Consider the following 13,585-nt stretch of genomic DNA (forward strand, 5'->3'; position numbering starts at 1 on the left):
ATACAGGACAAAATGTACAGTACCTTGCTTTAATAAAAATACTAAAAAAAATGTCAATGAAAGAACCAAATAAAAAATATAATCAGTGCAGTTTTGTCAATATGTAAATACAAAAGAGAGAAGTAAAAATCACAATTACACCCTGTCAGACTGCTAAGCATAAGCCATGATGTATCAGATGATAGATGGAAGACAGGCCACACAGATTTGAAAAATATCAAATGCATTTATTAAGCTAACACAACTTTTCGACTGCAATGGTCTTTATCAAGTGCAAGTGGCTTAATTACCAAGTCCCAAATGGCCCATTATATAACACACACAATACCCCAAATTCTCACTGTTCAATAAACCTAGATGTAACATGTGTGTAGTGCTGCCTCATCATCCAGCGACGATGTCCTATCTGACGTGAGGAAAGCCCCTAATTTACATAGTGTCCTCTAGCGCATCCAGTACATTATTCTATGTCCGCAATGTCACGTGATCATGATCCTCCGACGACATCCTCGTCATCTCCTGGAACGCATCCGCCTTGCGCTGCGTGTCACGTCTCGGTCTCCCGATTTCACTGACGTCATCTTGCTTCATGGCTTTGATTGGCGGCATCTGGGTCATCTGATCCCACATCCTCCTCAATGCTTTCATTCTCTGTAGTGGCGTCCGGTATCACTTAGTAACGGAGGTGATCATCGTCTGGATGTAAACATACACGATTCGTGCACATAAAACAAAAGGACAAAGAAAGGACTATATAAGCATAGGTGATTGAACAGTGACTATCCCAGAATACTAAAACCTGATGTAACCATTAACCAGTGGAAAAAAACATTCCAAATGTGGTCATAATATATCCAATGGCTATAACAAAATCACAGGGGAGTATAGACATAAGCAGATCCATAGCAGCAACAGCAAACAGTGGCAGCATCACTAATAAAAAATATAGTTGCAACTACACTAGAGCAATGTGGTTTATCTATCTTCAATAAAGTAGCTAAGGGACAAAAAGTCATTTAACCCGTTGGGATATACTGTGTCTAATGTATGTATTCAATATGCCTCACGTTATAATAATAAAACATCCTTCCTTTCCCCACAGATTCCCTTTGTCACCTAACTGTGCCTGCGGGCGAACATAGATAAGCGATCGGTATGATTTCAGTCCTGGGACCGCTCTCGGATCGTTACCCAATGTGAAAGTTATAGAATACCGACGGCTGGTCAGTCAAAGGTACAACTGGAGGAGGACTTGGAATTTCATGAAGCCAGTATTGCTTTACCTGAGGGCAACGAGCCCATACCTGCAGCAACAGTGATCACATTTCATCCCGGGGCGCAGGAGGTTAATCCAGCCCCGGAAGGAGATGGACATAGGGAGGGAGAGGGCAATCACCGGGATAATGGTGAAGGACTGGTTCTTGGGTGTGCGGTAGGGGTAGTCCCTGTGGATACTTGACCTGCCACCCCTGTAATCACCGCACTCCTTGCCTCATGGGGAGAGAGGGCTACAGCTGATGAGAGGATTCAGATGCTGGCAGCAATACATGGGCATGTGTCCCCTCACTCCCACCTGATCAATGGGGAACAAGACTTTCCCAAGTGGACCACCACAATTTCAACAAGTTTGTAGATGGCACCGACAAGATTGACGTATTTTTAAGTGACTTTGAGACCAATGTCAAAGATACCGGGTGACGCCATGGGACTGGGTGTTGAGATTACATCCCTTGTTGTCCGGAGTGGCAAAAGAAACTCTGCGGTCCATCCCACCAGAAGATCGGGATGACTATAAGCATGTTAAAGCAATACTGCTGATGCAGTATTCCCTTACCCCAGAAGCTTACCGGGGCATGTTCAGGACAGGGGAAAGATACCCCCGGGAGTCCTATGTCCAGTATGGGGCTTGCATGGCATTGCAGGGGACCCAGTGGGTTGAGGGTTGTGGTGCCACCAAATACCACATGTTACTGGACTTGATCTTTCACAGTTATTGCAGCAGTGTCCCTCGGACGTGAGGGCATGGGTCTATGACTGTAAACTTAAGACCCATGTGGAAGCTGCAAGGATGGTTGATGAATTTGTGACCTGTCCCGCTTTAATGGACAGAAAAAGGGCTACCAAGGCACCAGCTGTGATGGTCAAGGTAGCCAAACAGACCCTCAGTGGACGCACATGCCTGCAGCAGAAGGCAGCATCCCCAAAGCTGCAAAGTTTAAACATGAGAGGCGTTGTTACCTGTGCAATAAAGTGGGTCACATCAGACCAGTCTGTCCGGACCGTCAAACGTCTGGTGGACCCCAGCAATGTTCTCCAGCTGCGAGGCCGGTCGCTCGTGTGTGACTGGCACACAAAGAGGAGCCAAGTACAGTTGCAGAATCAACTCACAGTGGGACGTCCACGCAGAGATCTGCACTTGCCCCCCAGGAACCAGCAGCGGAGAAGAGAGAACATCAGGTTGCACCAGTCGGGTTGCAATCCAACGATGTCCGGCAGAAGCATCTGCGGAGAGTGACCATCAAAGATCGCCAATCAGCCGTCTTGCTCGACTCTAGTGCCACTATTACCCTGGTCCGACCTGATATTTAAGAGGACCCTCTCCTTACCGGCCACCGCACCTGCTTGCATCAGAGGCATGCGCGCTACCGCGCCAGCAGTGAGGAGCGCACGGAGGCTCCGCTCTCAACCCACTGCCACCGCCGGACCTCCGGATGCACGCGCATTCCCTCTGATGTGCACACGCAGCCGCATCAGGCCGCCTCGGGTGTCTGCTGCCAGTTCAGGAGCGCGCCCACCATCGCACGCGCCTGGCGTCTCAGGCGCACGCACGGAGCCCAACACCTGACTTCAATAATCTTCTGAATACCTGCACACCTGCCCTGCACCCTGCCTCCTCCTATCAGCGCTCCACATATCTCTTACCTCATCCTTGGGATTCCTCCTATTGGCTCTTGGTGCTCATATATACTCAATCAGCCCTATGCTGATTGCTGAGCATAGACTTTGTTCTGTGTGCTTGCTACAAGCCGCTTGCTGTTTTGCTGTGTTTTGCCTTTGTACTTAGACCCCAGCCTGGACTCGGACTTCTGATCTCTGAAACCCTTGGACCTCGGCGCATCTACCGGACCTCTCCTCTCTCTCCCCTCCTCGACCTTGGCTTCAGACTCTGACCATTCTTGATCTCTCCAATCCTGACTATGGCAAGTACCTCTACGGCCCTACTGTCTCCTACCCTGACCCGGCAAACCTACACCGACTCTGCTTACCAGACCTGCTCTCATGGTTGTATGGCAGCGGTTTTCATATATCCCCACCTCAGCCTCTCAGTCTATTCCAGTTTGTGGTTAGCATCCGTGACAATATGGTCCTGCCAGAGGATTTGCTCCCGGGCACCAAGATGAAAGTGACCATGCCAGACGGAGGATTGCTGTACCTCCAGGTTGCCTGGGTCTTTTTGGATTGGGTGCCGGACGTGGTATGAGGGAGGTGGGGTATTGTCCGGGTTAGATGCTGAGGTCCTCCTTGGCAATGACCTGGGACACGTAACCTGTGTGTTCACCGCAGAGCTTGCTCCTGTGCAGCGATTACCAGAAGTCAGTCAGCCAAGATCGCATCAGAACCATCCCCTGTCCCCCTGCATTTGGGACCAACCATTCCAGGGGTCTCTGTGGAGACCAGACAGGTAAGCCAAACTAAGTCGTGGCCAGGTACTGACTAACTGTTTCCTTTACCTGTCCCCATTCCCCCCGACTCAGACACTAAGGGTGGGTGGCCAGTATTAGAGACACAGTTCAGGGATGCGGTGAAAGCTGAACCCAGCTTAGAAGGCATGAGACTTCAGGTGTCCGAGTCTAAAGCAAGCAAAGGGTCAGATCACTTTATGTGGCACCGCGGGCTCTTGTATAGGGAGCAAGGATCTACCGGGTTAGATAGAGTCTGGACAGGTAGAAGACAGCTAGTGGTACCCAGGGAGTATAGGCAACAGTTGTTACAGGTAGCCCACTCCATTCCACTATCGGGGCATCAGGGTGTCACTCGGACGAGAGCCTGGCTGTTGCAGCGTTACTACTGGCCGGGGGCATCAGGCACTGTGGCAGATTTCTGCTGGTCCTGTGATGCCTGCCGGTGAGTAGGTAAGGCGGGTGATCGTGTGAAGGCACCCCTGAACTCATTACCAGTAATTGGGGAACCTTTCCTGAGGGTAGCTATGGACATAGTGGGTCCCTCATGATCCCCAGCTGGACGGGCAAGTGTTACATCCTCACGGTGGTGGACTTTGCCACCCGGTATCCTGAGGCTGTAGCGCTTGCCACCATCGATGCTAGGGCAATAGCTAAGGCATTGCTAGTCATTTTCATTCAAGTAGGTTTCCCTAGCGAGATACAAACCGATCAAGGGTCACAATTCATGAGTGAATTGTTACAGTGTCTCTGGGATGCATGCGGGTGAAGCACCAGCGTACGACCCCTTATCACCCCCAAATGAAAGGACAATGTGAGAGGTTTAATGGTACCCTGAAGCAGATGCTTTGTGTGTTTATAGAGGGGAAATACTGGGAGATTCACCTGCAGCATTTGCGGTTTGCTTACCGTGAAGTATCACAAGAATCTACCGGCTTTTTACCCTTTGAGCTGCTATATGGTCGCAGTTTGCGGGGACCTCTCGACTTATTCCGTGAGGGATGGGAAGGGGAGACTAGCAATACTGATGCTTCTGTGCTTCAGTATGCGGTAGATCTCAGAGACCGGCTAGAGATACCCATGGGGTTGGCACAGGACAACCTTAGGGATGCTCAGACAAAGCAGAAGACTTGGTATGATCAGAATGCCCATAGCAGAGAATTCATCTAGGGGGGGCTAGGCAAGGGGACACAGTGGAGCTGGTTGAGATAGGGTCCCAGTTGTGTAGCAGCAGAAAGGAGAAGCCAGGGCTATGTTAGAGCAGTGTAGGGTTCTGTTCACGGACAAGCGTGGAGAACGCATATTACAGATCATCCGGTGCTCACAGGTGATCTGCGACCTCTGCATAAGCATGCCAACCGGGCATCAGCAGAGGTGAAGGACAGTATAGAGAGGGAGGTAGAAGTGATGCTGGCCCTGGGGGTAATTGTACCATCCCAGAGCCCTTGGGCTTGCCCGGTAGTCCTAGTACCTAAGAAGGACGGGACCACACGCTTCTGTGTGGACTACCAACAGCTCAATGCAGGGACGGTGTCAGATGCTTATCCCATGCCTCACATGGATGAGCTGCTAAATGATCTCGTGGGGGAAAAGTATCTCACTACCATGGATCTCAGTAAAGGTTACTGGCAGATGCCACTGACCCAGAAAGCTAGGGAGAAGTCAGCATTCATTACTCCGAGTGTCCTCTATGAATTTTTAGTGATGCTATTTGGGATGAAGAATGCCCCGGCTACCTTGCAACGCCTGGTCAATAGGTTGCTGGAAGGGATGCAAAGTTTTGCAAGGGCATACCTGGACGAAATGGCTGTATTTAGTCAATCATGTGCATGGCGGTGCTAGCCAGAATTAGAGAAGCAGGGTTTACATTGAAACCCACCAAGTGCTTAGTCTGGATGGCAGAGGTATTGTACATAGGGCACCGGTTGGGCGGAGGGCATCTTAAACCTGAGCCAGCTAAGATTGAGGCAATAGTGCAGTCGCCCGTTCCCAAGACCAAGAAGCAGGTTATGACTTTTCTGGGGGGTAGTTGGTGTGGGTAGAGCACAGCTTCCAGACTCCCTGCAATGTGAAGCAGGGAAAACAAAACCAGGCCACTCCGCAGTAGTTTCAAATTTGTATTAGCCAACTAACACATACAGGGAAAAAGGGGACAAATAGAACGCACCTACGCGTTTCGTACAAAGGTACTTTATCAAGGTGAAGCAGGAACACAATACCAGCCTATTTATACCCACCATTTGCATTTCTAGTCCAATGGGTTGCGGCGTCAATCGCCGACAGCTGCAAGCAGTCGCGGCTGTATGACGCACACTCCCAGGGAACAGGGTGCATAGGTAGTACATAGGGACTGCCACGAGACCTCCGTCGCGTCATAGAGATGACGTCATCAGCGTGCGGCACGTAGGCCCCTCACGCTGACGCAACGTCCATCTCCATTGGCTGGGACATGTCACGTGATCTGAAAACTTTTTTACAACATACAACTTTATTGATATAACACAGTATGAACAGTAAAAACCAAAATACTTGGAAATAGAATAACTTTAAACATGATTTAAGATAAAAATAAATATAAAAAACTCGCTGGATAATTAAATCGCAGACTCCCTGTCATGGTTGAATATATCTATGATTGCAAAAATATTGCTTATAATACATTGAATAATTATGAAAGACAATGCATCATATGAAGATTATATATGAATATATTCATAATAATGTAACCATTCATGGGACAGAAATAGAACCATGCTAGTTCATGGAAACTTGAACAGTAGATGTATATACAATACTATCAAATGGTAGTGGTATAACTTAAAAAAGCAGTGTACATTTTATGCTTATAGTGGTATAACTTAAAAAAGCAGTGTACATTTTATGCTTATAGTACATCTAGGAGGAGACATATGATTCATAGGTTGTTATGTCTTGATTTCTTAATTAAGACATGAGCACAGATTGGGATTGTATAATGTTCACTAGAAATTAAAGGAATAAATGTAACTAATTATAGCCAAGATTGTAAACAATTTTCAACAATGTATTACTAGAATATATATAATTGTTTATAAAGCCTTTAATGATAAAAGTACATATAAGTGCGTATATAATTTTATAAGGATAAAAATTTTTTTTAATTAAACAATATATAGAATTAACGGTTGCAAATTTATTAATTATTTATAGATAGATAGAGATAATCCTTATTAATCATATAAAGTGACTTATATCCCATTCTGTGTTCATACCTAGGGGTGTTCTGGTTCTAAGAGTAAAAATCCAGAAGGATTCACGTCTATCAAGATTTTTTGTCCTGTCCCCACCTCTTGGAGGAACAGGTATTTGTTCAATTCCCTGAAATGAAAAGGAGTTAATATTACCTTGGGGACAATTGAAAAAATGCTTGGACACCGGGTGATTCTGATCACCAATTCGTATAAGATGTAAATGTTCTAGAATTCTAATTTTTAGACATCTAGTCGTTCTCCCGACGTATTGTCGGCCACATCCACACTGCAGTAGGTAGATAACAAATGTGGAGTTGCAATTCAGAAAAGATTTAATTTTATAGTTTAAACCGGAATTAAAGGAGCAAAATTGTTTGCTATTTTTCATTTTTGGACATACTTTGCAGTGTGTACAAGAGTATGTACCAAGTGGTAAATTAGAAACTTCTTTTTTACCATCACTGGATTCAAAGAGACTTGGGGAGAGACTGTTGGACAAAGTTTTGGCCCGTTTGTAAACTACATTGGGACCCGAAATAATGTATGGTTTCAATACTGGGTCTAGGGTTAATACATTCCAGTGTTTTTTTAGAATATTTTTAATTATTGGTGCTTGTTTACTATATGGAGTAATGAATGAGGGGCTGGTATTATCTCTATTTGGTCTTGGTTCATTCCTCAGCAATAAACTTCTATCTAAGGTAGATACCTCCCTCAATGTTCTGTCCAGATCCGCCTGTTTATAACCCCTTTTCAGAAACCTTGAATATAGGTCTTTCACCTGATTATTGTAATCAAACTCACTTGAGCAATTTCTGCATTGGTTACATCTGAATGTATTACTAACAATGTTGATACTAATCCTCTAGATATTACATTGTATGAAACTGAGATAATTCAATCTAATATGTTCTCATTTAAGGATCAATGTCTGATTCAGGACCTAGAGGACCTAGACACCAACCCTATATCCGACTCTGATTACTATTATAACTTCATGGGAAGATCCAGTTCAGGTCTTAAAAAACAATCATTGTTTTATCCTACCTTTGTAAAAGGAAAACATCTCTCCACTTTTGAGAACTTAGTGGAGAGAGATTTAAGATTGCTACAGAAAGGTTTCTCTTTCGACACAGGTTATTGTAATACCAAAAATGAGAATCTTAGTCGTGATGAATGTATAGCCCTTAATGATCTTAAGAAAAATAAATCTTTAATAATAAAAAATGCCGACAAGGGAGGAGCAGTGGTAGTGCAGCATAGGGATGACTACCTTAGGGAGGCGTTACGCCAACTTCGGGATGTGTCCTCCTATGCTGCACTACCATCTGACCCAACCATACAATATCAGACAGAACTTAGACATTTGTTGGATCTGGGTTCCATGCTAGGTGTCTTGAATGATAATGACATGGATTTTCTATACAAGCCCTTCCCTGTCACACCCGTGTTTCACCATCTCCCGAAGATTCATAAGACATTGGTCTCCCCTCCTGGGAGGCCAATTGTCTCTAGTATTGACTCTTTGGGGGATGGTGTCTCACGATATGTGAATCACTTTCTCCAACCCATGGTACAACAGCTCCCGTCCTACATTAGAGACAGTACTCATTTAATAAATACACTAGATGACTTAAAATGGAAGAGCAATTTACTCTGGCTGACATTAGACGTTACGTCTTTATACACCGTGATATCCCACGAGCATGGTTTGACAGCTGTGGAATATTTCCTAAATAAGTCTGACTTGTCACCAGCACAAAACACTTTCATTTTGGATGCGATTCACTTTTTACTCACACACAATTTCTTTTTGTTTAATGGGGTTCATTATCTCCAGACACGTGGAACGGCTATGGGGACAAGCTTCGCCCCCTCCTACGCCAACCTATTCATGGGTTGGTGGGAGCTGTTCCACGTGTTTGGAGATTTGAACATTTATAGGGAGCACATTTTATTTTATAAGAGGTATATTGATGACCTGCTATTTGTTTGGGAAGGTGATGTCACTACTTTGCACAAATTTATTTCTTTATTAAACACCAATACATTTAACCTCACTTTCACTTATTCATTTCATTTACAACACATTAATTACTTGGATCTTTGTTTATATGTAGACACAACTTTAACTATTCAGATAACTTTATATCGCAAACCCAACTCCAGAAATACGTTTCTGAGACCAAGCAGCTGTCATCCCCAAAACATGTTCAAGGGAATACCCAAGAGCCAATTCATCAGAGCACGTAGAAATTGCTCAAGTGAGTTTGATTACAATAATCAGGTGAAAGACCTATATTCAAGGTTTCTGAAAAGGGGTTATAAACAGGCGGATCTGGACAGAACATTGAGGGAGGTATCTACCTTAGATAGAAGTTTATTGCTGAGGAATGAACCAAGACCAAATAGAGATAATACCAGCCCCTCATTCATTACTCCATATAGTAAACAAGCACCAATAATTAAAAATATTCTAAAAAAACACTGGAATGTATTAACCCTAGACCCAGTATTGAAACCATACATTATTTCGGGTCCCAATGTAGTTTACAAACGGGCCAAAACTTTGTCCAACAGTCTCTCCCCAAGTCTCTTTGAATCCAGTGATGGTAAAAAAGAAGTTTCTAATTTACCACTTGGTACATACTCTTGTACACACTGCAAAGTATGTCCAAAAATGAAAAATAGCAAACAATTTTGCTCCTTTAATTCCGGTTTAAACTATAAAATTAAATCTTTTCTGAATTGCAACTCCACATTTGTTATCTACCTACTGCAGTGTGGATGTGGCCGACAATACGTCGGGAGAACGACTAGATGTCTAAAAATTAGAATTCTAGAACATTTACGTCTTATACGAATTGGTGATCAGAATCACCCGGTGTCCAAGCATTTTTTCAATTGTCCCCAAGGTAATATTAACTCCTTTTCATTTCAGGGAATTGAACAAATACCTGTTCCTCCAAGAGGTGGGGACAGGACAAAAAATCTTGATAGACGTGAATCCTTCTGGATTTTTACTCTTAGAACCAGAACACCCCTAGGTATGAACACAGAATGGGATATAAGTCACTTTATATGATTAATAAGGATTATCTCTATCTATCTATAAATAATTAATAAATTTGCAACCGTTAATTCTATATATTGTTTAATTAAAAAAATTTTTTATCCTTATAAAATTATATACGCACTTATATGTACTTTTATCATTAAAGGCTTTATAAACAATTATATATATTCTAGTAATACATTGTTGAAAATTGTTTACAATCTTGGCTATAATTAGTTACATTTATTCCTTTAATTTCTAGTGAACATTATACAATCCCAATCTGTGCTCATGTCTTAATTAAGATATCAAGACATAACAACCTATGAATCATATGTCTCCTCCTAGATGTACTATAAGCATAAAATGTACACTGCTTTTTTAAGTTATACCACTATAAGCATAAAATGTACACTGCTTTTTTAAGTTATACCACTACCATTTGATAGTATTGTATATACATCTACTGTTCAAGTTTCCATGAACTAGCATGGTTCTATTTCTGTCCCATGAATGGTTACATTATTATGAATATATTCATATATAATCTTCATATGATGCATTGTCTTTCATAATTATTCAATGTATTATAAGCAATATTTTTGCAATCATAGATATATTCAACCATGACAGGGAGTCTGCGATTTAATTATCCAGCGAGTTTTTTATATTTATTTTTATCTTAAATCATGTTTAAAGTTATTCTATTTCCAAGTATTTTGGTTTTTACTGTTCATACTGTGTTATATCAATAAAGTTGTATGTTGTAAAAAAGTTTTCAGATCACGTGACATGTCCCAGCCAATGGAGATGGACGTTGCGTCAGCGTGAGGGGCCTACGTGCCGCACGCTGATGACGTCATCTCTATGACGCGACGGAGGTCTCGTGGCAGTCCCTATGTACTACCTATGCACCCTGTTCCCTGGGAGTGTGCGTCATACAGCCGCGACTGCTTGCAGCTGTCGGTGATTGACGCCGCAACCCATTGGACTAGAAATGCAAATGGTGGGTATAAATAGGCTGGTATTGTGTTCCTGCTTCACCTTGATAAAGTACCTTTGTACGAAACGCGTAGGTGCGTTCTATTTGTCCCCTTTTTCCCTGTATGTGTTAGTTGGCTAATACAAATTTGAAACTACTGCGGAGTGGCCTGGTTTTGTTTTCCCTGCTTCACATTGCAGGGAGTCTGGAAGCTGTGCTCTACCGACACCAACTACCCTCTTGAATTTTCCTATGGATGGACTGCACGCTACTGATCCTGAGAGTGCCCCCTGAAGGAGCAGGTAAAGTGCCAATGTGCCTTATTCAAATCCTGCTGTCATGGACATAGTTCCTCCTCATTATGCTGTCAGGGTGATTATTGTGTACATCCCGGTGGTTGTCTCAACTGACTCCACTTGTCACTTCCCCTACAGTCATCACGCAGATTTAATGCATTATTGAGGGGCACTCCATCATCGCCGGACTTCCTAATTAAGGATCTTATTAACAATATGCTTAAGGATGCTACCTGCTCAATTTTGAGCACCACATATACCACATTCCTATGACTTTTCTGGGCACCACTGGCTACTATAGGAAGTTTGTCCCACTGTTCAGCGCCGTGGCCAAACCCTTGACAGACCTGACACAGAAGCGACTCTCAACTCTGGTTGTTTGGTCTCCCGCCTGTGAAGTCGCACTCCAGGCATTAAAGACTGCACTGGCCAGTGCTCCTATCCTAGCTGCACCGCACTACTCAAAAATGTTTTTGGTGCAGACTGATGCCTCTGACTATGGCACCGGTGCTATGCTCAGCCAATTGGGGGAGGAGGGAGGAGAGAATCTTGTGGTGTACCCGAGCATGAAACTGCTGCCCAGGGAAGTGGCTTATGCCACTATTGAAAAGGAGTGCTTGGCAATCGTATGGACACTACGTAAACTACAGCCCTATCTATACGGTCGCCCGTTCACCGTGATCACGACCACAATCCCCTGAGTTGGCTACAATGGGTGTCCTGGGAGAATACCAAACTGCTGCGCTGGAGTCTTGCCCTGCAAGAATTTGACTTTGCTAACCAACCTAAGATGGGCAGCGACATGGCAATGCGGATGGACTATCCCGCCAGGACAGTCCCAGTGAGCCTGTAACCTCAAGAGGTGTCCGGCCCGTCAAATCACCGGACGAGGCGGTTGTAACAGCGCCTACACTTTGAGGTGGGGAGGTGTGATGGTGAAAGTGTACCCAGGCCAATAATAAAGGTAATATAACAAGTGGTGTTGTCGTGCTCTGAGGAATCAGATGTGGCTTGTAATAAAATAGATAGAGGGTTGTGCATGCACTCAGACATACAGGTGATAGTGGGGTACTTAGCAGCCGGTGCGCTGGTTCTGGGGAGCTCCTGACGTCCCAAAATAGTCCAGTAGAAAAGAAGAAGCAGGCACATGGTCTTAGTCAGCAATGAATAGGTTTAATGTGCCAAGAAATTCAACGTTTCGGCAGTGCAATACTGCCTTTCTCAAGGTGCTACACCATCAGAAAGGCAATATTGCACTGCCGAAATGTTGGATTTCTTGGCACATTAAACCTATTCATTGCTGATTAAGACCGTGTGCCTGCTTCTTTTTTTCTATTGTAATAAAATAGATCAATTCAATAAATGTCCAGATAGTGATGAAGTGTTTATATAATGCATGCGGAAGAAATAACAGGGGTGTGTGCCTAGTGGTGTCTGCTTGACTGCCACAAATAATGACATATATATACTCAAGTACAGTATAAAGAAATACAATGAACAATATCCAATGAAGACAGGAATAATTACATGGTACTGATGCTCATTACCTGTAGAATGCAGGAACACTCAGCACATCCATGGCGTGCAATCTGTAGAGAGTAGAATCCAGATAGTAGTGTGCCAGACAGAGCACAGCCAGCGACTTGCAAAGGTGACGATGAAGAAACCCCAGACAAACTCCAAAAAAAAGCAGATTAGCTGTTTATTGCAAGCTTCCAAAAAACATGGGTTACATGAACGCACCTACGCGTTTCATGCTGAAGCACTTTATCAAGGTGTAAGGATAAACTAAACTAACTGCATTTTATACATACCTGGTTGATCCTCCGCGCGGCCGAGGGTGACGTCATCGGTGCGTGACTGCAACCAGAGTCGCGCTGACGCGACGTACCTCCTCATTGGCCCAAAGGATCACCTGGTATAATTTTTCTAAAACAAATTTTATTAATACAAACAGAATGAACAATAGTTAAAATTCAAAGAAGAAAGTGAAAAAACACATTTAAAAATGTAAATAAAGATAGTAATCAGACATTAATATTGTGTCAAAACGAAACTATACAATAAATTGAAATAAAGATAACAAAATGCATAATCCTTTGATCATAACTGAGAGATTAAGTTATACTCAATGCAACTCTTTCTAAATACGTTTATTACTAAATATATATAACTTCATAGAAAAATAATAATACAAATATAAGTAAATAAAGATCTCAGCTAAAGAAAGGAATAGTTAGAACCTTAATATTCTTGGGGGAAATTAAGCAATGTTTAGAGAGATGATCTTAGCAACTTAGAGGCATACAGAAACATAGCAATGATTTTAATAAAGATATGAA

At 43.3% G+C, this 13,585-nt stretch overlaps 1 long non-coding RNA gene across 1 annotated transcript; it reads right to left on the reverse strand.

Annotated features, from left to right (window-relative positions):
• Positions 1-285: 285 nt before the first annotated feature.
• LOC142494420 (uncharacterized) lies at positions 286-13,185 on the reverse strand. Its single transcript, XR_012801427.1, has 3 exons — positions 13,058-13,185; positions 12,791-12,832; positions 286-696 (listed from the first exon to the last, which is right to left on the reverse strand). It is a non-coding gene; the product is annotated as an uncharacterized LOC142494420 (long non-coding RNA).
• Between the last annotated feature and the right edge of the window lie 400 nt (positions 13,186-13,585).

This window comes from Ascaphus truei, chromosome 5, assembly GCF_040206685.1.
Source record: "Ascaphus truei isolate aAscTru1 chromosome 5, aAscTru1.hap1, whole genome shotgun sequence".
Lineage (NCBI taxonomy): Eukaryota > Metazoa > Chordata > Amphibia > Anura > Ascaphidae > Ascaphus > Ascaphus truei.